Source organism: Lissotriton helveticus, chromosome 11 (assembly GCF_964261635.1).
Source record: "Lissotriton helveticus chromosome 11, aLisHel1.1, whole genome shotgun sequence".
Lineage (NCBI taxonomy): Eukaryota > Metazoa > Chordata > Amphibia > Caudata > Salamandridae > Lissotriton > Lissotriton helveticus.
Window position 1 is genome coordinate 928,215,433 of NC_136072.1, and position 22,677 is coordinate 928,238,109.

Sequence of the window (22,677 nt, forward strand, 5' to 3'; positions counted from 1 at the left end):
TTGTGAAAGTGTCACCTTCTAGCGTTGTGGAACATGACACACAATTGCCACATTTGTGGTGCCCGCATATAGGTTTCAACTTCCACTGCGCGACAAGGTCACTTTTAGGTAATGGAATATGACTGTCTGCTTTGATCAATTGTTGCCCAATGCTTCTGTTCTTGCGCATGGCGAAAATGGGCTTAGAGAGGGGGTGCTCCAATGTTTCCAAAAGGTGCCAATTCTTTCGGATTATATTCTTAAATTGGCTTGTGTGTTGACCAAATGTTGTTACACAAACCAATTGGTCCAAATCTCTCTTTTCTTTCTTCTTTAGTAATATTTCTCGTGGAGTGAATTTGGCCCTGTTTTTCGAGTGTTTCAACAGTTTTTTAGGGTACCCTCTTTCTGCCATCTCACTGCAGAATCTTGTTGCATGACAGTCAAAGTCACATAAACTTGTGCAATTACGTCTGATCCTCAATAGTTGACCGTAAGGTAAGTTGTCCTTTAGTGATTGAGGATGCGAGCTGGTGTAATGCAGGATTGTATTCCTGTCAGTTTCCTTCTTATGCAAGGAAGTTGTCAACTTGGATTCGCTGGTGCCTACTGTGACGTCAAGGAAGGTCATTTCTTTTGGACTATAGTTCAGTGTGAATTGGATGTCAGGGTGCCTTGAGTTTAGCCAAACATGGAACTGATCGAGTACCGTCTGGCTCCCCTGCCACAGGAGCCAGACGTCATCGATATATCTCAGCCATTGGACAATATGGCCTGAGAAAGGGTTGTCATTCAGAACAAATCTCTCCTCATATTGTGCCATATACAGCACTGCCAGCTCCGGCGCATAGGGACAACCCATGGCTGTCCCTTTGATTTGAATGAAAAAATTATTCTCAAACTTAAAATAATTGCTCCGAAGAGTAATCTCAGCCAATGATACAATGAAACTGGTAGGCACCCGGTGGGGTCTCACCCTTCGTTCTAAATAGAGTTCAATGACCTCAAGAGCTTCATCCTGCGGTATTTGGGTGTAGAGCGAGGCAACATCCAATGTCACCATCAACTCAGTCTGTTCATTGAATGTATGCCCCTCAATCTGTTTAATGAAGTCTGTTGTGTCACTGAGATGCGAACGCACTTGTGCTATACACGGTTTTAAAAAGAAATCAATATATTTCGATACTGGTTCAAGCACCGAGTCGCATCCAGAGACTATGGGTCTCCCAGGTGGTGCCCTTTCATTTTTGTGAATCTTAGGTAAGAAATAGAGGATAGGTGTTCTTGGCAATTTCTTGTTCAAAAAGTCATGCTCTTTGGACCCTAGAAAACCTTCATCCAGACCTTCCTTGCCAAGTACACGTGAAAAATCGGGAGTGGTACAGACCATCAAAAGAAGATCCTGTCCATGCCATTCAGGACAAAATATCCAAAATCACAAAGGAAGGTCTGGATGAAGGTTTTCTAGGGTCCAAAGAGCATGAATTTTTGAACAAGAAATTGCCAAGAACACCTATCCTCTATTTCTTACCTAAGATTCACAAAAATGAAAGGGCACCACCTGGGAGACCCATAGTCTCTGGATGCGACTCGGTGCTTGAACCAGTATCGAAATATATTGATTTCTTTTTAAAACCGTGTATAGCACAAGTGCGTTCGCATCTCAGTGACACAACAGACTTCATTAAACAGATTGAGGGGCATACATTCAATGAACAGACTGAGTTGATGGTGACATTGGATGTTGCCTCGCTCTACACCCAAATACCGCAGGATGAAGCTCTTGAGGTCATTGAACTCTATTTAGAACGAAGGGTGAGACCCCACCGGGTGCCTACCAGTTTCATTGTATCATTGGCTGAGATTACTCTTCGGAGCAATTATTTTAAGTTTGAGAATAATTTTTTCATTCAAATCAAAGGGACAGCCATGGGTTGTCCCTATGCGCCGGAGCTGGCAGTGCTGTATATGGCACAATATGAGGAGAGATTTGTTCTGAATGACAACCCTTTCTCAGGCCATATTGTCTAATGGCTGAGATATATCGATGACGTCTGGCTCCTGTGGCAGGGGAGCCAGACGGTACTCGATCAGTTCCATGTTTGGCTAAACTCAAGGCACCCTGACATCCAATTCACACTGAACTATAGTCCAAAAGAAATGACCTTCCTTGACGTCGCAGTAGGCACCAGCGAATCCAAGTTGACAACTTCCTTGCATAAGAAGGAAACTGACAGGAATACAATCCTGCATTACACCAGCTCGCATCCTCAATCACTAAAGGACAACTTACCTTACGGTCAACTATTGAGGATCAGACGTAATTGCACAAGTTTATGTGACTTTGACTGTCATGCAACAAGATTCTGCAGTGAGATGGCAGAAAGAGGGTACCCTAAAAAACTGTTGAAACACTCGAAAAACAGGGCCAAATTCACTCCACGAGAAATATTACTAAAGAAGAAAGAAAAGAGAGATTTGGACCAATTGGTTTGTGTAACAACATTTGGTCAACACACAAACCAATTTAAGAATATAATCCGAAAGAATTGGCACCTTTTGGAAACATTGGAGCACCCCCTCTCTAAGCCCATTTTCGCCATGCGCAAGAACAGAAGCATTGGGCAACAATTGATCAAAGCAGACAGTCATATTCCATTACCTAAAAGTGACCTTGTCGCGCAGTGGAAGTTGAAACCTATATGCGGGCACCACAAATGTGGCAATTGTGTGTCATGTTCCACAACGCTAGAAGGTGACACTTTCACAAATAATGGCATTAAGTGGAAACATGAATGTTTCACAAATTGTAAGACTCGAAATGTCGTCTACGCGGTGGTTTGTCCGTGCAACAGAGTCTATATAGGCAAAACAAATCAGCCCATCAATGCTCGGATCACTCAACATCGATCCCGTATTAAGAAAAAGGTTTTGACCGCTCCCATGGTGGAACATTTTGCCAACAATAATCATTCTGAGAATGACTTTAAATGGACCACACTGGCATGGATTGACCCCAAACGCTTTCCAGATGTTGATACAATGTTGTTGCGCAAGGAGGCTTATTTAATCCTCAAGTTCGATAGTGTCAATAAGGGTTTGAATAGTCTCAGTGAAATCAATAGGGCATGAAACCCTCCCTTTTGCACATAAACTACAGTTCCCAGAGTGCACCACTATCCCTCTGGAATTCGGATTGGCCGGAGACTAATCACATGTTATGTGAATGTCTGAACCGGCAGCGCCACGGACACCCACAAACCTCAGTGTGCCGGGTTGCAGCAAGTACGATAAGCGGAGCTCCACAAACATTCACGGTAAGCCAGAGACCGGCTCGCACTGTGATCTGTCATTGCGCAACACAAAAAGCGTAGGACTAGCGCATCTGCGCACTAATACTTCATTTCATCCTTGCCCCTTCAGATTTGCAAAGTAAACACTTAGGAAATACGCCGAAAGAGTTAGAGAATTCCTGCCGCCATCGCGGAGCTTTTCACAAGTAAGTTTTCCCTCAATGACTCTGACCATTGGCGCGCCACCTATTGAGCGGTGCATTAAAACACGCTTCTGTTATCTTTTATCTTCTTTAGAGATGTAAATGAGCATACAACCTAAATAGTTGAAAGACACCGGCACAATTGCCAAGGGGTCACGAATATTGCAGGTAAAAAAATCTTTTTTCTGACTATTCGTGCTTTACATCGATTCCCACCCCCACTAGACTTGACCCATTCCTTACTCTGTTGCAGTCCAAACCCCGCGGCACAGACGGCATTTTCATTGGATTAGGAGCTACTTTGGGCAGGATTAACACAAGGTATGCTTCAATCTTCACACATTTAGAGTTGTAAGATTATTGGCTAGAGGACCCCTGTTTGGTAAACAAATCGTTTTTCTCCATTTCTTTAAACAGTTCCCATGGACTAGAATCATACCGCCCTGACGAGAATCCTGCAAGTTACTAAACAGGATTCGAAACGCGTCGGCACCCCCCTTTTTTTCTCTGACCGGTTGGTCAATGATACTGATGCAAAAATGGGCAATTTTCCTGAATTAAACTGATTACATCGGGTTCAGGTCTTGGGAGTTGATCTTGTTTAAAAATGTTTTTTCTTCTTTTTTCTCCCTTTGTTTGTGATCGTTTTATTGTAAAAAGTCACATATCACTCACAAATGTGTAAGGTCATTTTGTCCATGTCATGAAGATGTATTCATGGTAAAATGCACTTATGGTAAAAAGTCATTTTTTGTAAAAACGTTAATTATTTGTTCGTTTTCACTGTATATATGCACAAATTGTTTTTCAAAATTGTATATGGCTAGACATGAGGTCGACAGTGGTCTTAGGTCTGTTTTTGTAAAATGTAAATCTTTTTTGTGAACTGAGTAACAATTGAAAGACAAAAATCATTGTCTGGGTAAACTAATAAATTGTGGTTTACTCTCACTTGAATCAGTGTGTACCTTAACTAGTTTGGAGGCATAGGCAAATATTTCTATTCACAATGTTGTGGCCCTGCCTACCCTCCGTCCCACTGGGCCCAGCCACCCTTGTTTTTTCTGACTTTTTGAAAGTTGGCATTTTCCTGCCTTAGCCCCAGAGTGACTCCAAGGGTTAGTTGGCTGGCCTCCTGATTTGAGCCTAAGGGACAGAAGGCTCAAACAACCTCGGCCCCAGCACCTGGACTTTGCCATCTGTGAGTCTTCCCTGCCAAGTGGTACCATCCCAGTCCTGGACACTTAGAAGTGGTCCTCATGCGCTCTGCCAACCTCTGTGGTTCCAGCAGAACCAAAGCATCTCCTCAGCTGCACGGCGTAACCCTGAGCAGAACTGACGCATCGCTACCACTGCGTGGGTCCTCTCTATTGCTAAGACCCGCATCGCTTTGCAGCCCACTGCCTCATTGTAACTGTTGCTGCACGATGTATACTTAGCGCAGGCCCTCACATCCCTTGCCAACGACAGCTTCGATGATGAACTCCGCAGCGCAGCCTTGCAGCTCCTCAGAAATGAAGACTCTCCCCGACTGCACAACACATCATCAACGCTGGACTTCACATCGCAAGCCCTCGTCAATGGGATCCCTTGATGACGCAAGACCTCACATCTCAGCCTCGCTGCATTTCGGATCTGACACATCGCGTTGGCTGTGCGACGCATCTTCGACACAGACCATCGCAACGCTGCGCAAACCAGAATTTAAAGTACTTTGTTTAGCATGCCCAACTGGGTTTCGTCAGCCGGCCCGCACTCCATCCTGATTGGCTTGTACTTGTGACTTTGCCCCGGTCCGGCATGACCAGATATTCAAAGTTAGCACTTTTTGCTTTTTTGTCTCTGTTTTCACTGAAATGTTTAAAACTGAAAATCTCTGAATTACGAACTATATTTTTGTTGTTTTGGGCTTGTTTTATGAATTAGAAAGTACTCTATTTTTCTAATCTGGTGTGGGACCCTTTTTGTGTGGTGTTTTCACTTTATTACTGTTTGAAGTGTTGCACAAATAATGTACACATTGCCTTTAAATTAAGCCTGACTGCTCTGTACCAACCTACCAGAGGGTTGAGCACAGATTAAATTCAGGATTGGCTTGTGCCTCACCCTGACAATGATTGTGGTTGCTGCTTGACCAGGGTTCATACGTCAGTGAACCAACAACCCAATTTCTTTCAGTAATGCAGTCCACCTTTGAGTAGTCCCATCAATTTTGCAAGTAGTTTTATATGCGGAAGATGCGAACATCTGTGCATTTTCGATGTTTATGTAACTATGCAAATGAGAAGAGGGTACATGTATTTGAGAGTTTGGAGAATGTTATGGAGGAATACTATTTTTCAGAGAAATGATGTGAAGAATGGTGCTGATACTGTATTACCCAGTTGTGAGATTAAACTGGAAAAAAGTATGGAAATACTAGTGGGATTCAGAATTTTTTATACACCGATAAATAAGAAGGATATCTATGGGGTGTTTGATTATGGAGATTTGGATGTACTAAACGTGGATTTTAGAATAGGTTGATCTATATGTAAAGATACTAACCATGCAGAATGAATGATGAGAACATATCATTTAACGAAGAAAAAAGGTATGTCGTTACTGAAGGACCAGATTTCTTGGGTGGAGAAAATATAAGAAGTTGGGCCTAAAAATAAAATTGCATATTGAAAGTGGTGTCTTGATAATGGAGAAAACCGAGGCAGTAGAGGATATTTTTATTGTGTCCTGTCGTGTTTACAGAAAAATTAGGATATTTGAAAAAGTCTGACTGCACGATCTGTTTAAAGGATGGTGTGGAGCCAAAGACGCACAGCGCAGGGCCTGTGCCTAACCTGTTGGAGAAGTCATTGGAAAAGGAATTGAAAGGCCAAAGGATGATGAAAAATGTGGTTAGAACCACCAAATCGGTTGGGTACCTAAGGTTGTTTTTCATCTTCAGTGATATTAATGCTAAAATATGTGTAGATTGGCATTCTCTTCATAAAATCACTCTAATCAATTTGTTGGGGCATGCCAGAATGATAGCTGTTATTATTGTCTTGTCTGCATATCATTTGGTGGGGCTTCACCTAGGCTCTGATAACTTGCATCTTTTGTTCCACTGATGGGGACTTTACATGTCATTAGATGCTGATTAGTTCAGCTGCCCTAGCTGCAGTGCTCTCATGGATCATGTAGGAGGTGTTTTAAGTGTTAGAAAACATCCTATACTTTTAGGATGAAATTCGTATATTCACAAACTGGGTTGCTGAGCATGATCAGTATATCACACAGGTGATATAGAAATTGAGGACTGAGTGTGATTAACCATGGAAGTGAAGGTTGAATCTCTCATGTGTCTGGGTGACAGAAAGGCAGAAGATGGATTAAAACCTAAAGTGAAATTTGGTACACGCAGGTAGGAAAACCCCAGAACCAACTAACAAAGAAGAGTTGAATTCCTTTTTAGAGTTATTGAAGTATATCTCCAAGTTACAGATGTTGCCAAGATAGCTGAACTGCTGATTAAATTGGCATCAATTGTTTGGTCTGGTGAGCGCCAGGAGGCAGTGGAAAAAGTATAACAAAATGTTTGTAGTGACCCATCCTTGGGGAGGTTTACTGTGAGTAACCACAATATCCTGACCACTGATACCAGTATGAAGAGTTTAAAGACCACTGTGTCCCAGGTTATGGGGGCTAAGGAAAGAATCAAGGTGTTTGCTTCCAGGGTACTGTGTTGAACAGAGAATAATTACACTGTGGTGAAAATTAAATGTTACTGTATTTTTAAGTGATTTACCATTTTAAGCAGGGCTACTGGAATGTATAATTGTGCAACTGCTGCATTTTCCAAATAATTATGTATCTACTGCACTTGCCACATAATCTATAATCTGCAGATTTCAGCCAAAAACAATTCTAGCTCAAACTGATCAAATGTTACTATTATACCATGGAAAGGTCATTGGATGTAATACGGAAGAGTGTCAAAAGCAGTGCAAGGTAAGCTATGATTTCAAGCATGGGGGAAATAAAGGTAATGTAAAGTCGGCGAATTAGTCTGGGTTGATCAACTGTCATGCTAAATCAGCAAATGACAAAAGGATTTACAATGTCAACCAAATTTTTTCACCCTTGGAAGATTAAAACAACATCCTAGACTGCTTAGAATAGAGTAGAAGCAACTCCTGCCTTGTGTTTTGCTCAAGTTAGAGTCACTAGCAAAGTCTACCTCCAGTGAAAATCAAGACATCCAGTACACTTAACATCAGAACGCTTCCCTTGGACTTGCTAACTAAACTTAGAACTTACCTTTTGGACTTGATTTTAAACTTGGTTATCCACTCTCCTCGCCCAGAGGTTTCAGTTCTGGTTCCATTTCAGACATGGAGCTTGTCATAGTTCTCTCGTGCAGAGAAAGTGGTAACTAAATTACTCTATACCAAATATATTGCACACCAATTATTTGTCTTCTGAAGTGTATTTACATTTTCAAGAGGATTGAGCAATGATTCATAAACAAACACGTTTGACAGTGGAACCCTTAAATCCACAGCACCTGAGCTGCTATCCCTCTATAATTCTAGCCCCTGCACACTGAAACACACCCACCGTCACAGTGCAAGTCCCCATAGGAACATAACCAAGTAAAACATAAGCACAGGTGCACCACAAGTCAGTTTAAAAAAAACTGAAAAAACAATTGTGTAATCTGTATGCAACACAAATATTCTTCAAGGTTTTCCTTTTATTAGAGTTTCTATTTTTTTTTAAACGTGGTCATAAACATATTTCACAACGATACAGCCGACACATTTCGTCCTCTGAAAGGACTTCTTCAGGGCTGTTAATTTAAACATACAGAAAATACACATCAATAAACAAAGACAAATATGACACTTCACATAATGTCTAAACATTTAAAATACTATTCTTTTTAACCACTTGACTACATTGAGGATGCAGTACAATAAACAGAAAGAAAGAAAGACAGACCAACATGTTTTACTTATTTAAATTATTATTCTCCATACATATGGACAGCATTTTTACAAAGTTTTCTTATATATAAAACATGTCGAAGAACGTGTCAGAAGACATTACTCCTTTAACGGGCTTATGTGAACTGCCAAGAAAACACAGGCTACCTAGAGATACTAGGGGGTAGCGGAAGCAGGAAAAGAAAGAAAGGTAAAGAGGTATTACGAGTGAGCAAAGCAAAAACCATCAACTTGTTGATCGTGCTTAGTAATTTCAGAGAAGGGGGAACTTTGAATATTCAGAAGAAGTCCAACGTTACTGATTGAAAAGTGCATAAGGAAAATACATAACCGAACCATTATGCCAACAGGACCATGCTGGCTAACATAGTGCAAATAGACGCGGTAAAATACCTACCACTGGTAGTTAAAATATGTCAGTCTCAGCAAAATGGCCAGTAAATAACCGGATCAGCAGCCTATATGTTGTTCCACATCTATATCACGGTTATCTAGAGTATCAAGAAACAATATGTGTAAATGACACACCAGGCTCAGATGATAAGCCAATAGGTACAATGATAATGAACCTACCCAGCTAAAACAATCATACTTACTCAGTATCAAGTGTTTGAAAAAAGTGCCTCATAATCATAAAGAACAAGTGGATACAAGAAACAGGGATGCCGTACAGGTCCAATGATGAGGCACAGATGGCTACGCGGAATAATACGTAAAAAAGATCACACCTGAGCTGGTCGATACTGCGTTAGACCAAATGAGAATGAAAAATCAAGGATTAAAACTCCATTAATTGATAGAAACCAAATTTAGAAGTGTTCAGGTACCATCACTGAATCAATCATACTTACTAAATATCGGCCAGTTGCAGATTCCTTATAATGAAGGGAATATGCCAAAGATACAGGTAGGACCCCAAAAAAAGGGCACGCATATAAGCATGAATCTCGCAATCCGAATTGTTATCACACTGTTGAATCACCTAAAAGGACAGAGGCAACCATAATACATTTCCCTAAGTCCTCATTTCAAAATCATATGGCCTATGCAAGTACGCCAGACTAAATCTAAAGTGGTTTGAGAATCAGAGTAAAAATAACCACTTATGTATTCGTACAAGCGCCGAGATGCCTACGGGTAGTCGTGCGCTATACAAGTGCGTAATCATCATCATTTCATGTTAAAAGCGGCAAATACAGGGCTAAACGGTATAATCTCCCAAAATGATTAGAAACTAAATAGCGCATCTCTCGTCTCTTAGGAGCACCTATCGGTCTAATAACCAACCCGAGGTTACACCCAGTTCCACTAAAATCAACAGCATCGTTAGATCTATGTTTCAGTTTAAAAAACGAAATATAGCTGTGCGTGGATCTACGGTATACCATCTTATTATAGCTATGATCAGTAACTACCATCATACCACAGCATCATGCTCCAATACTTACATAAAACACCTCATCAAAATAAGAAGCAGGCCCAATCTGTGTCAATTCAAATGCATCCTATATGCTCAAAGTCAATGCCGGCAGCCTATGGATGAAACGGAAAAAGCAATAAGCAGATATGCTGGTAACCTGAGCTTCTGATAGGTGAAAACACAGTGCCTGCACAGAAATAATAACGTCATTAGAGCTGGCCTCACTGTGCTAAACCTCGTGTTTCCCCCCATCGAGGTATTCGTTAAATAGTGTCCCAAAATGTAACATGAAACGCCTCCCCTTTAGTAAATCTAAACAAGCTAGCAGCTCAATAAGAAAGAAAAGAGACGGTTTCAATAGTTTTAAAGCAGGGAGGGAGGGGGCCGACACGGCGTGTCCCCAGAATAGGCTTACCGGTATCAGGCTGTCATCATGTCTCCAACAGCCAAATGTCACAGCGAAATGAACGGGAAACAAATAGCTTCCCAGAGCTGGTTTAAATACTCGCGGCAGCCGACATACATTGAAAGCAGCTGCGTATCATAGAGAGGAGCGTCCGTCAGACGTTCTGACGTGACTGCACCTCATGGCGGCCATCTTTATATGGCACTGATGTAAATAGCGAAAACGTCCTGAGATCGGCATGACTTGTACATAAGCCAAGCCCGAAGTTCCGCTTGTAATATCAAGATTGAAAACATACCGACAACAATTAGAGGGCATAAAAACAGTCTAATGGGAAAAATATATACACACCCCAAAATATACTCTCCCCAATCTTTGGCAAAACCGGCTGTGATGTGAAAAAAATTTCTCGAACATGGGGCGGGTTCCACATTACTTTCCAAAGTAGGCTGACGTGTATGTCACCCAATACAACGTGTGCTATGTATATCCGATAAGCCTTCATGGCGGCCATCTTATACTGGCTATTTTAAGAGGAAATCAAGATGTCATAAGCCGGTACTATTTCTAAATAAATTGAACCGCAGGAAAAACGATGAAAGAAAAGGCACGGGGTGGGACAGAGTCAGCAAATTAAGGTAATTAAGGTAACAGCACAAAAATACGTGCTGTGTTCAAAAACCCAGTGAAGCTCCAAACTTGAAAAGAGATAAGGTTAACACCCTCTATAGCTGGGCTCTACACCATTGCCTCCAGTTATCCAAGTCGAGGCATGGGTCCCGGAAAGAAATTCAATAAGGTGTCTGAGGGGAGGTGAGAAAATGAAATAAAAAAGAGGAAGGAGGACCACAAAGAGTGGAACTAAGAAAAATCATAGATACAGTATAAAGAAGTCCCCCCCCCAAAAAAGGAACATCTTATCATAGGTGATTTACTTATGTCTAAACCAGAGTGGGCAAAAGTATACAGAAGTCCTTGGGGAGGACAAATTCAACATTGCGAGAATAAGAATCACATTTAACATAGACAGAATCACTAATGTTTAGTTCAAAATATACAAAAATAGACAGGGGCCCTCGGAAAGGAAAGCCTACAGCTTCACAAGAGTAAGCATCGATTTAACCCATGTCTGATCGAAAAAGGGGCAGAAATGTACGGAGAGCCTACAATTATTATACAGGCAAAGTAAATTCATTAACCTAGCCTATTACACTTCTTACTTCATCATGTGACTAGATAATATCAAATAATTACATGTGATTTTTCTATAGAAGTAATACATTCCATCATGTAATTAGATAACAACTATTAACCAGTACAATTTTTCGACACAAAATAGTGCATTTCATCGCCACTATTGTGCCCCAATTCTACACATCGAAGTCTGCAAATCCACCCAGCTTCATTTTTTCTCAGAGATAGTTCCCTATCCCCTCCTCTTGGGTGGACTGGGATGTGGCCAATCCCGATAAACCAAAAGTCCTCATTACCTCCATGATTCCCTGCATGTGGTAGGTGAGCGGGTATCTGAGGTCCCCATTGCAAAGAGCACGAAGGTGCTCTTGAATTCTTATTTTTAATGCTCTCTTGGTACTGCCCACGTATATCTTATCACATGGGCAGGCCAGTATATACGTCACATATCCCGATTTGCAATTAATCAAATAATTGTTGTTATATCTCTGTTTGGTGTTGAAACAAAATGTTTTGGTCTTATCCCTCCCCAATCTGCACACACTGCATTCGCTACATGTGTAGAAGCCCGTAGTAGATGATGAAAGCCAGGACTGGTAAATAAAACCTTTCGTAGATTTTGTCCCCTTCTGTGTGTCACCTTTGGTCTAGTGGCCAATGTTCCTTGAAGGCTTGGTATATCTGTCAACAGATGCTAATGTTTCCGCAGAACATTGTATACTCTGCTAACTCGATTGTTATACTGCTGTTAAAAGAGATCGGTGCCTTTTTGGTCTTTTTTGCTGGGTTTGATGTCAATGTGCTTGCCCTAGGGACATTCGTAACTCTCCTATGGGCTTTATTCAAAATCTCGCGTGGATACCCTCTGGCCAGAAAGCGCTGCTCAGTTTCCCTGATGTTCTGAAGGAAAGTTTCCTCCATACTGCAATTGTGCCTCATCCAAATCATCTCCTCATAAGGGATATTATCAATCACATGATGGGGATGGGCACTTTGAAAGTATAAGTATAGTGTATTGTTACATGCAGTGCTTTTCCTGTGGGTGCGGCTCTGAATATGATTATCCTGCACAAAGAAGGTGACATTCGGAAAGTCAATTGATTCGCTGCTACGATTGATGGTGAACCTGACATTATACGGGTTATCGTTTAGATAAGCTTGATACTCCAGGAGTTGTGGGGCAGGTCCATCCAGGAGAATAATAACATCATTGATGGACCTGCCCCAGAAGATGACGTATTCCATTTACCTAGCAGCATGGCGCCCCCAGGCATGCTCCCACTCATACCAGCCCATAAAGAGCCCGGCTTATGCGGGAGCAAACCTGGAGCCCATTGCCATGCCTTGGACTTGGTGAAACCATTGGGAATCATGAAGGAAATAGTTTTTTGACAAAATTATGTCACTCATTTCCAGCAGAACCTCATTATGTGAGTAATGATCTGCTGTCCTTTGTCCCAGGAAGAATTGTAACGCCTTTACTCGAAACTCTTTTTTAATACATGTATACAAGCTTATCACGTCCAAGGTCACAACAAGCATTTACAATGCAATTGGTCTCGCCTTCGAAAAAGTTAGAGCTATTGGCATTGTAAATGACAAACTTTTTATTTATGGGTTGGTTTTGAAAACAGATAAATAAATGGCATTTTGTCATTTACAATGCCAATAGCTTAATCTCTTGCAAATGCGAGACCTATTGTATTTGCACACACACACACAGAGCCACACACACACACACACACAGTGCCACACACACACACACACAGAGCCACACACACACAGAGCCACACACACACACACAGAGCCACACACACACACACAGAGCCACACACATACATACATAGAAAAACACACACACACAGAGCCACACACACACACACAGAGCCACACACACACACAGAGTCACACACACACACACACACAGCCACACACACACACAGCCACACACACACACAGATCCACACACACAGAGCCACACACACAGAGCCACACACACACACACACACACAGAGCCACACACACATCCACAGAGCTCCAGAGCATAATTCCAAGAGCCAATGTAGTTTAAAAATTACTTGTGAAGAAGCATCCGGGGCACATGGAGGCGCTGACAGCTCATTTGCTTATGTGCGCCCGGGGCTCCAGCACTGGGTGCGGAGGTAAACACCCTGCGTCTGGAGGCCGCCAGAGACCTAAAAAAAAGTCCCACTACTCCCAGGCCCCGCCCTTCCTGTCACACACTGACAACATTTTAAAGCATTTGAGCAGATTATGTCACAAAGAGGAGTGCGGGGGGAGGACACATTTTTTGGTAAATGAGTGCTCGGCTTAAAAGGGAATGAAGAACCTTTGACCATAGATTGGTCATGACCTATATCGGAAAATCTATGAAGCCGATAGATGTTGCTTGTAGGTAACTCCATGTCACTTAAATACATGATGTTTAATGAACGGAGTGCATTCTGGGAGTGGTAGTCTTCATTGGGGTATAAATAAACTTGGAAAAAACATGGCCAAATATTGTCAGAGCACACAGAAAGCAGTCACCAAGGCAAAAGAAAGAAACAGCAACAAGTAAAGGCATCCCAAGAGCAGCTTAGCAGAAAACCCCACTTCTCCCAGGCACCGTCCCCCCTCTCCTCTCATGCAATGAACGAGCACCAGCACTGTACCCCCCACCAAGCCCCACTCACCGGAGCTCCGGGCGTCTGACGACTGGACACGCAGGGCTTGCACAATGGCTGCTGGAGCCCTGCCTCTGGGATTCCTGAAAGCTTCATTGGGGCAACGTCACGGGGCTCTCCCTCACGCAGGTGAGCTCCGCTGATTCACTGGTCGCGTCGCGCTGTGGCTGCCTGCAGGACTCCCTCATGTGGAGCCTCCGCCGCTCCAAGTAATAGGCGGCACGAGCAGGCAGTCCGGAGCTCTCCCTCGCTCTTGGGATCCCGGGGTGATGACGCTATGATCTCCCTCAGTGTACAGGAGCGCGTGGTGGGCTCCCGTCTGCTTCCTGTTTGCTTTCATTAACTTCCAGGTCGCTGCCAGCAGCGCCGCGGCCCTCAGTGATACGGGGTAGGCTCCCGTTATTTTTACATTAAGTCCCTGGCGGGGTGGGCACCCGCTAGGGGAATAAGGAGCAGCACGAGGTCCCTGGCAGGGTGGGCACCCGCTAGGGATATCAAAAACGGCAAATGCACCCGTGCCGAAATCGGGCAGATTGCGGAGTCCCTGGCGGGGTGGGCACGCGCTAGGGGAATAAGGGGCAGCACGAGGTCCCTGGCGGGGTGGGCACCCGCTAAGGGAATAAGGAGCAGCACGAGGTCCCTGGCAGGGTGGGCACCCGCTAGGGATATCAAAAATGGCAAATGCACCCGTGCCGAAATCGGGCAGATTGCGGAGTCCCTGGCGGGGTGGGCACGCGCTAGGGGAATAAGGGGCAGCACGAGGGCCCTGGTGGGGTGGGCACCCACTAGGGATATCAAAAACAGCAAATGCACCCGCACCGAAATTGGGCAGATTGCGGAGTCCCTGGCGGTGTGGGCACCCGCTCGGGGAATAAGGAGCAGCACGAGGTCCCTGGCGGGGTGGGCACCCGCTAGGGGAATAAGGAGAGCACGAGGTCCCTGGCGGGGTGGGCACCCGCTAGGGATATCAAAAACAGTAAATGCACTCGTGCCGAAATCGGGCAGATTGCGGGGTAGGCACCCGCTCGATCAGGGCCCTAAAGCAGGGGGGTTGAGCCATCCCTCTTGGACTAGCTTCCATGACTTCCTGCCGGCGTAAAAAGTTTCTTATCTTCTTTATGTGGTGAAACAGATGGCCCCATAAAGAAGATAAGAAAGCTTTTACCACAGCAGTAAGTCAAGGAAGCTAGTCCATGTGGGACGGCTGCAAAAGAGAAAAGAGTATGTTACTAGGACCTCTTTTCCAATGGCTGGCCACCATTTAGCATGAACGGTGACGCCAGCCAATGGAAAAGAGTGGCTGGGCTTAACCTCGCTAGTGAAACTTACTCTATATCATTAAATCTCGCCAGCGAGACTGCGCATGTGTGCAGCGTACGCTAGCCGAGACCTAAAAAGGAGGCTCTCCGACCGGGTCAAACCTTAAAACTTTCCCAGGATATCTTTAGTATTCTTAAAGTAAGCTGGGAAATTTTGTACTAGAGGCTGTATATAGTGATCCACATACTCTGAGAGAATTTACCCCGGAAATAATTGAACGGCCTGGTGGAAATGGGCCTCCCTTATGTATTTCGGTAAAATATAAATACACGGAAACAGGATTCCAAAACCGTCAGGTATCTGCACTCCTCCTTACTTAATAAGCCACTCTCCCACCACTCTCCAAATCTCATGTTAATGTGTGTGCCTAATGACTTGAAGGGGTTTCCTGGGAACTTGGTGTTAACAGGATGTATCCTCCAATTGGCGATCTATCTCCCTCATGTAACTTGTCCTTTCCATAATCACTACGTTCCCCCCCTTATCTGCTTCACGAATGAAGATTGAGGGATCAGATTTAAGTCCCTTAAGTGCTTTGTTCTCGCCTGCTGTAAGAATGTGTTTTTTCAAATTAGGGGGAGTGGAATGTTCCAAAAGCTTGTAAAAGCCTTGTGTGACCCTGTCTCTGAAGAGATCTATGTTAGGAAGTGTGCCAATCGAGATGTTTTTTGATTTTGGTTTTGAACCACTATCCATTGACACATCCTCAGCATTTTCCAGTTAATTTCTAATCAAGCCTACATCAATTGGTGTTTCATATTCAACAGACAACATCATTTGGATAACATTTACATCAGTTACAGTATGTGAGGGAGGGACACGTTCCTCCAAAGTTTTAGTACAAATGGACGGATTGCGCAGAAAATGATCCTTCAGTTTTAATAACCTTATGAATTTAAACAAATCCACAAAAATGTCAACATCATTGCCCATCTGATTGGGGTAAAAACCAAGCCCTTTGCTTAACACAGAGACATCATCTTCTGACAGCAGATTAACAATCATTAATTCCTGAGGAACATTATCACCATTCCTATCTAATCCCTCGGGTTCTCCGTTTTTTTGGATCTGGTCATCTTACCAACAGGTTCCTGTTTTACTTTTTTTTGTTTCTGTTTATACTCCTGCCATCTCCTCCACCCCTTCTTGTTTTTGATCTTTAGGTATTGATCTTGCCGCTAACCAGAGTCTCTCCATTTCTAATACAAAATTTGACCGGTTATCAGTCTCAGTTGTGCCTGTCGATTCTTCTGTGGGAACCAAACTAGCTACGGACGAAAGAGAAGTTGTACTACTCGCAGAGGTTAATTCTAGAGTATCCTCACGTGGTCTTTTGCCTTCTCGAGGGATTTTGACATTGTTATATTTGTGGGAGAAGGTCTAGACTATCCCATCCTTATAATCCTTATGTTCTCTTTTAATTTTTATGACCTTTTTATCTCTCAAATAAATTTGATGGTCCTTAAGGATCTTGTCTGAAATGGCATAATTTTTTTTCACCACCTCCTTTAATTCAGATGTCGTAATTTCTTTTTCTAGTTCCTCAATTTCTTGTTGCAGTTTAATGCTCTTTTTTCTCTGCATTCTTGATTAAAATGTGCATCATATTAAATGAGGCATTGCAGAGATTTCCCTCCCAGTCCTCAAGGAATTCCTTGTCAAGGTCCTCAAAAGTGGGAAATTTTAAAATACTGAGGCCTCTTGGGATTTTCTCATTTTCAATATATTTTTCCACGGTGGTGCCGTCTCACCATCTGTACATCTCATGTTTTTTTAATTATTCCAACTTTTGGGATTTAGCTTTTAGGCCCTCTGTTTTTGGGACATTATCAGTCATGCCTCCTGGCTTGGAACAGGAGGCAAATAAGTCCTGGGCTAGTTCCTGTCATCTGTCTTTAAAGTCTGGCATTATTTTAATTTGGCAAAATTTTAAGCAAATGATTTTAAATATGTGGTTCACAGGGCAATGCAGTGCTAAACAAGGGGTCAAGATACGTAAACAAACAAGTTTGACAGTGGAACCCTTAAATCCACAGCACCTGAGCTGCTATCCCTCTATTATTCTAGCCCTCTATACTTATTGGGGTCTGTGTGCACACTGAAACGCACCCACGGTCACAGTGCAAGTCCCCATGGGAACATAACAAAGTAAAACATAAGCACTGGTGCATCACGCGTTAGTTTCAAAAACAGAAAAAACTATTGTGTAATCTGTATGCAACTCAAATATTCTTCAAGGTTTTCCTTTTATTCCAGTTTCTATTTTTTTTAAACGTGGTCATAAACATCAATTTTCCCAACGATACATCCGACGTGTTTCGTCCTTTTATGGTTTAAATCTTTTTATTGATTTTCAAAAAGATAAATAAACAAGACCCTCAGCTCCTTAATCATGTGCGAAGGAGACATCAAGGTCGCAGCACTTATCGTTACCTCAGGTAATAGGCTTGGGGCGGAGCGAGTCTACAGACATAACACTGAAACAATAGAAAAAGGGAGCATTCCCAAACCACCCTCCTCAACCCCCCACCCACCACCCACCCCTCGTCCACCACAACTAATGGGAAAAAAAGGGGGGAGGGAAAGAGAAGGGGGGAAATAAGGAGAAAGAGGGAGAGGCGGCACGCTTTTCAGCTATGCCGTTTTACGACATTTCGTGGCATCTTTGCTTGGGATCTGCGTATCAGGAAGCCGCAGTAAGCGGAGATATCTAGGGCACATCAACTCTCGAAACTCAGACAACAGGAGAGTCAGGAAGGGCCGCCATAATTCAGGAAACTCCGAACCCCTGCCAGCCAGTGTAAGCGTGAGTTTCTTCATGCCCAACACGTGCCAGAGTCTCTGGAGCCAGCCAGTGTGTGTGGGCAATTGGGTAGAACGCCAATGTATCAGGATGTTCTGTATGGCTGCTCCTAGGGCAATCGCCATTAGCCGGCCCTTCCGGGACTTAAGTGGATACATCAATGGGTTAGGCAAACCCAGAAGAACATAGGAGGGGAGGAGGGGAAGCGAGGGAGCTGGGTCTCAAGGTGTAGGTCTGTTTAATCAAGTACTGGTGACCATTATGGTGGAATGCGGGTACAGCTCCAAAGAACGTGTTCCAATGTCCCCACCGGGCCACATTCCCTCCAACATAGGTCGCTCCGTCGGGGATAGATGTGGTGTAAACGCTCCGGTGTGTAATACCAATAGGTGACAATCTTGGTCAGGGTCTCCGTGAGGCCCCTATGATAGGCCGAGTGTCGTGCCCTGTGGTGAATACCCTCCCATTCTTTGTGGCTCAAGGATCTCCCCAGGTCTCTCTCCCACGTTATATGTATGGGTGGTGTTAGCCAGGAGCATCTTATATAGGTCGGAGATGATTTTCTTGTCAGAGGTGGGTGTTACCAGCCATTTTTCATAGGGAGTTAGGAGCCGCTGTGCCTGCGGTTTAATTTGTGGGTGTAGAGCCCAGTGTCTGATCTGGAGGTACGGCAGACGCTCCATCTCTGCGAGGCCATAATGTTCCCTGAGTTGTGGAAATGGGATAATCTATACTACTATTATAAAGAGAGAACAGAAACCTTTTGGCAAGGTAAACTCTGGAACCACAGCGCCAATCGACACACCCAATACATTGTTGTAATCCTCAGGGTGTGTAGATGGACATAGGCTGCATAAAATAAAAATAAAACGTAAATTAAAAAATTAATCTTTAAAAACAAAGTAGTCCCCTAAAAGTAGCACCGGCCGCAACGTAGCGCTGGCCGCGACCTAGCGATGTCCGCAACGTGCGTGATGACGACAGGCGGGGAGGAGCGGTGACGAGCAGCGAGGAGTGGCAGTGAAGTCCGGAGCGCGGGGAAGAGCGGCGGCTCAGGTAAGGCAAAGGCGAGGCGGTCTGGGCAATGTCGGGGCGGGCGGGGGCCGGGGCGGGAGTGTACCCAAGCCTGAAATGTTGCCCACAGCCCCCTTCTGCCTCGGGCAACGCTGCCGCAATCCGGAAATACTGCCCCCAGTCCCCTTCTACCCCAGGCAACGCTGGGGCGGGCTGCTAGTACCATCTAAATCGAAGAGGTGGCCCAGTGACCTGCAAGTGGAAAATCGCCAGGCCTGGAAGGCCCGAGCGTCTGTGCCAGGTTGGAACTCCGGATTGCCAAATATCGGTGTGAGAGGTGAGGGGAAGGTAGTCAATTGTGTGGAAACATTGGTTCGGTCCCAGGATTACATAATTGTGCGAGTGATATATGAAGCATAAAGATTAGCCGGCCGATGATGTATGAGGAGGAAGAGGACCCCCTGTAATGGTCTCCCGGCTACCGCCTGGTCCTGAAATAGCCAGTGCTTCTCCGATTCCAAGCGTTGACACTCTACCAGGTATCTAAGCTGAACAGCGTGAAAGTATAACTGAAGATCGGAAACCCTCACCCTCCCCTTCCTCTGGCGGTAGGACCACAACCTGATGTCGAAATCGTGGCTTACGGCCGTGCCAGATAAAGCGCGCTAAGTCCACCTGAGTCTGTTGGATCCATCCCTGAGGAGGCCGGAGGGGAAGGGTCTGGAAAATGTATGGGATTTGAGGGAGTATAGTCACTTTTATGGCCGCGATTCTACCTAGCCAGGACATAGTGCAGTGTTTGCACTTGGATAGTTCCCCACGAATGCGAGTGCGAAGGTTCAAGTAGTTAATGTCAGATGTCGCCTGGATAGTGGGAGCGACCTGGATGCCTAGGTATGGGATCGCGTTCATCGCCCATTGCGTCGGATGTTCCTCCTGGAGGCGGGTAAGAGTGTGTCGTCAAGAGGCAAGGATTTATCCATATTAATTTTAAATCCTGATCCCTGAGCAAAGCTGTACAATTCGATAAAGAGGGAGCGCAGAGCTGTGACGGGCTCCGACAAAGACAGCAGGATGTCGTCTGCGTAAAGGCTTCTGGTGTGGGGTTCCCCCCCGGACTTGATCCCAGTTATAAGAGGGTGACGTCGGACTCTAAGTGCTAAAGGCTCCATGTAAAGCGCAAAGAGGAGGGGTGACAGGGGGCAGCCCTGTCGGGTGCCCCTCCCAATGGGTAATCAAGAAGAGGTATGGCCATTGACTCGAACCGTCGCCATAGGTGAACGATAGCAGTTCAAGATTAGAGTGCGGAGTTTCTCACCGAAGCCAGCGGCCATTAAGACCATCTACAGGTAAGGCCAGTGCACCCTATCAAAGGCCTTCTCCGCATCAATAGCCAGGAGCATATACTCGCCTTGGGTGCAAGATGCTTTTTCTATCAAGTGAAGGATGCGCTTGGTATTATCACTGGTCTGTCTCTGCTGGATAAAAACGGCCTGGTCAGGTTCAATTAGTTGGGCCATATAGGGAGCCAGTCGGGCCGCTAAAATGCTAGTGTACAATTTAAGATCCATGTTGAGCAGGGATATGGGCCTATATGCGCTGCATGCTGTCCTATCGTTGCCTGGTTTCGGAATAACGACCAAGGCTGCCTCTAACATCTCCCCTGGAATCGCTCCAGTTTGCTCAAAGATGTTGAACAATCCTGCTAGAATGGGGGCCAATTGGTTGTGGAAGGTCTTATAAAAGGCGGCCGTACAGCCTTCAGTGCCCTGTGATTTGCCAACCTTTAGACAGGAGACCGAAGATATGACTTTCTCTGTCTGTATGGCTCTGTCTAGGTAGTCAGCCTGCGCTTGGGACAAGGATGGCATGCCAGCAGCGGCAATATACTCAGAGCTACGTTGGGGATCCAGAGGGTCTCCCGTGTGGAGATCCGCATAGAAGTCGCGGAATATTTCAGCTATGGCTGCATCGTCCGTTACCAGCTCGCCCCCTGATGTCCAGATGGTTTGGACCCCTTGCCTCTGTCTGGCCTCGGGCAGCTTATTGGCTAGGAGACGGCTACATCTGTCCCCTCCCGTGTAGTAGGAGTGACGCAGCCTGAGGGCTGCATACTCGGCCCTGTCCTGGTCCAGGGCGGCAAATTGTTTCCTCTCAACACAGAGCTGGTGCCACGCATGGGAGGCGCCCATTCTATGGTGTAGCTGTTCAAGCTCCAGGACCCTCTGAGTCAGTTCCGCTCTCTTATGTGGCCTCTCTCTATTTTGGGCCAAGGCGATCGCTATAAATTCCCCCCTGAGGACCGCCTTTAGTGCTACCCATTACAGGTGTCAGAGTTAGCGTTAAGGGTGGTGTAGTATCGTGTCATGCAGGCGCCAGTGTCTGTGAGGGCGCGGTGAGCGTGGCAGACGAAATGTAGCTAAGACAGGTGTATGGTCTGAAATACAGTCCGCCAAAATATCAGCTTATAGTGTGTGGGTCTGGAGGGATGAGGAGCAAAGGAATTAGTCCAATCACGCATAAGTCTTGTGGGCCCCGGAGTAGAAAGTGTAACTGCGGGTGCATGGGTGAAAGTGGCGCCAAAGATCGGCCAGCCCTAGGTCACGGAGAAGTGCCCGAACCGTGTGGGAGAATGCCAGCCTGGGATGTCCTCTGGCAAGAACGGTCTAGCTCATTATCGAAAACTAAGTTGAGGTCCCCTCCCAGTAATAAACATCTGTCGGAGGCCGTGGCCGCCTCCCAAAGGGCCTTGAGGAGGAATTTAGCTTGCCCTTCGTTGGGTGCGTATATAGATCCTATAACAAGAGTCTTCCCCCCTAGCATGAACTGGTATGTGAGTAAACGACCTCTGATTTCCGCTTCCTTCTGTAGGACCCTCCCAGGAAAAGTGCGGGACACTAGGATGGCCACCCCTGCTGATTTGGAGGTGTTAGAGGAGAAAGATTGCGTTAGAAATGCCCTAGACCTCAATCTATGGTGGTCCTTGGAAAGAAGGTGGGTCTCCTGGAGTAAACATATGTCTGCTTATGAGTGTTACAGGTAGTGGAGGACGGCTCTGCGTTTGATCGGGTTGTTCAAGCCCCTCACATTCAGGGTGAGGATTTTAAGTGAGTCATGGGTCATCGGAAGGCTGGAGTCGAGACAGGGCTCGACGTACCCTGCTGGTTACAACAAACACCAGTGAACCCAAAGGTGTTCGAGTGAATATGAGCCGACCTATAAATCATAGGGAAAATCTTCAGAGGGCAGCCAGGGAAGGTGGACGAGGGAACCCAAACCCAACAACTAAACCCAAAAACATGTCAACCAAATAAACGTCTCCGTTAAGACCAAAATCAAAAAAAAAGTCAAGTTCCAAGAATAGAGTCCG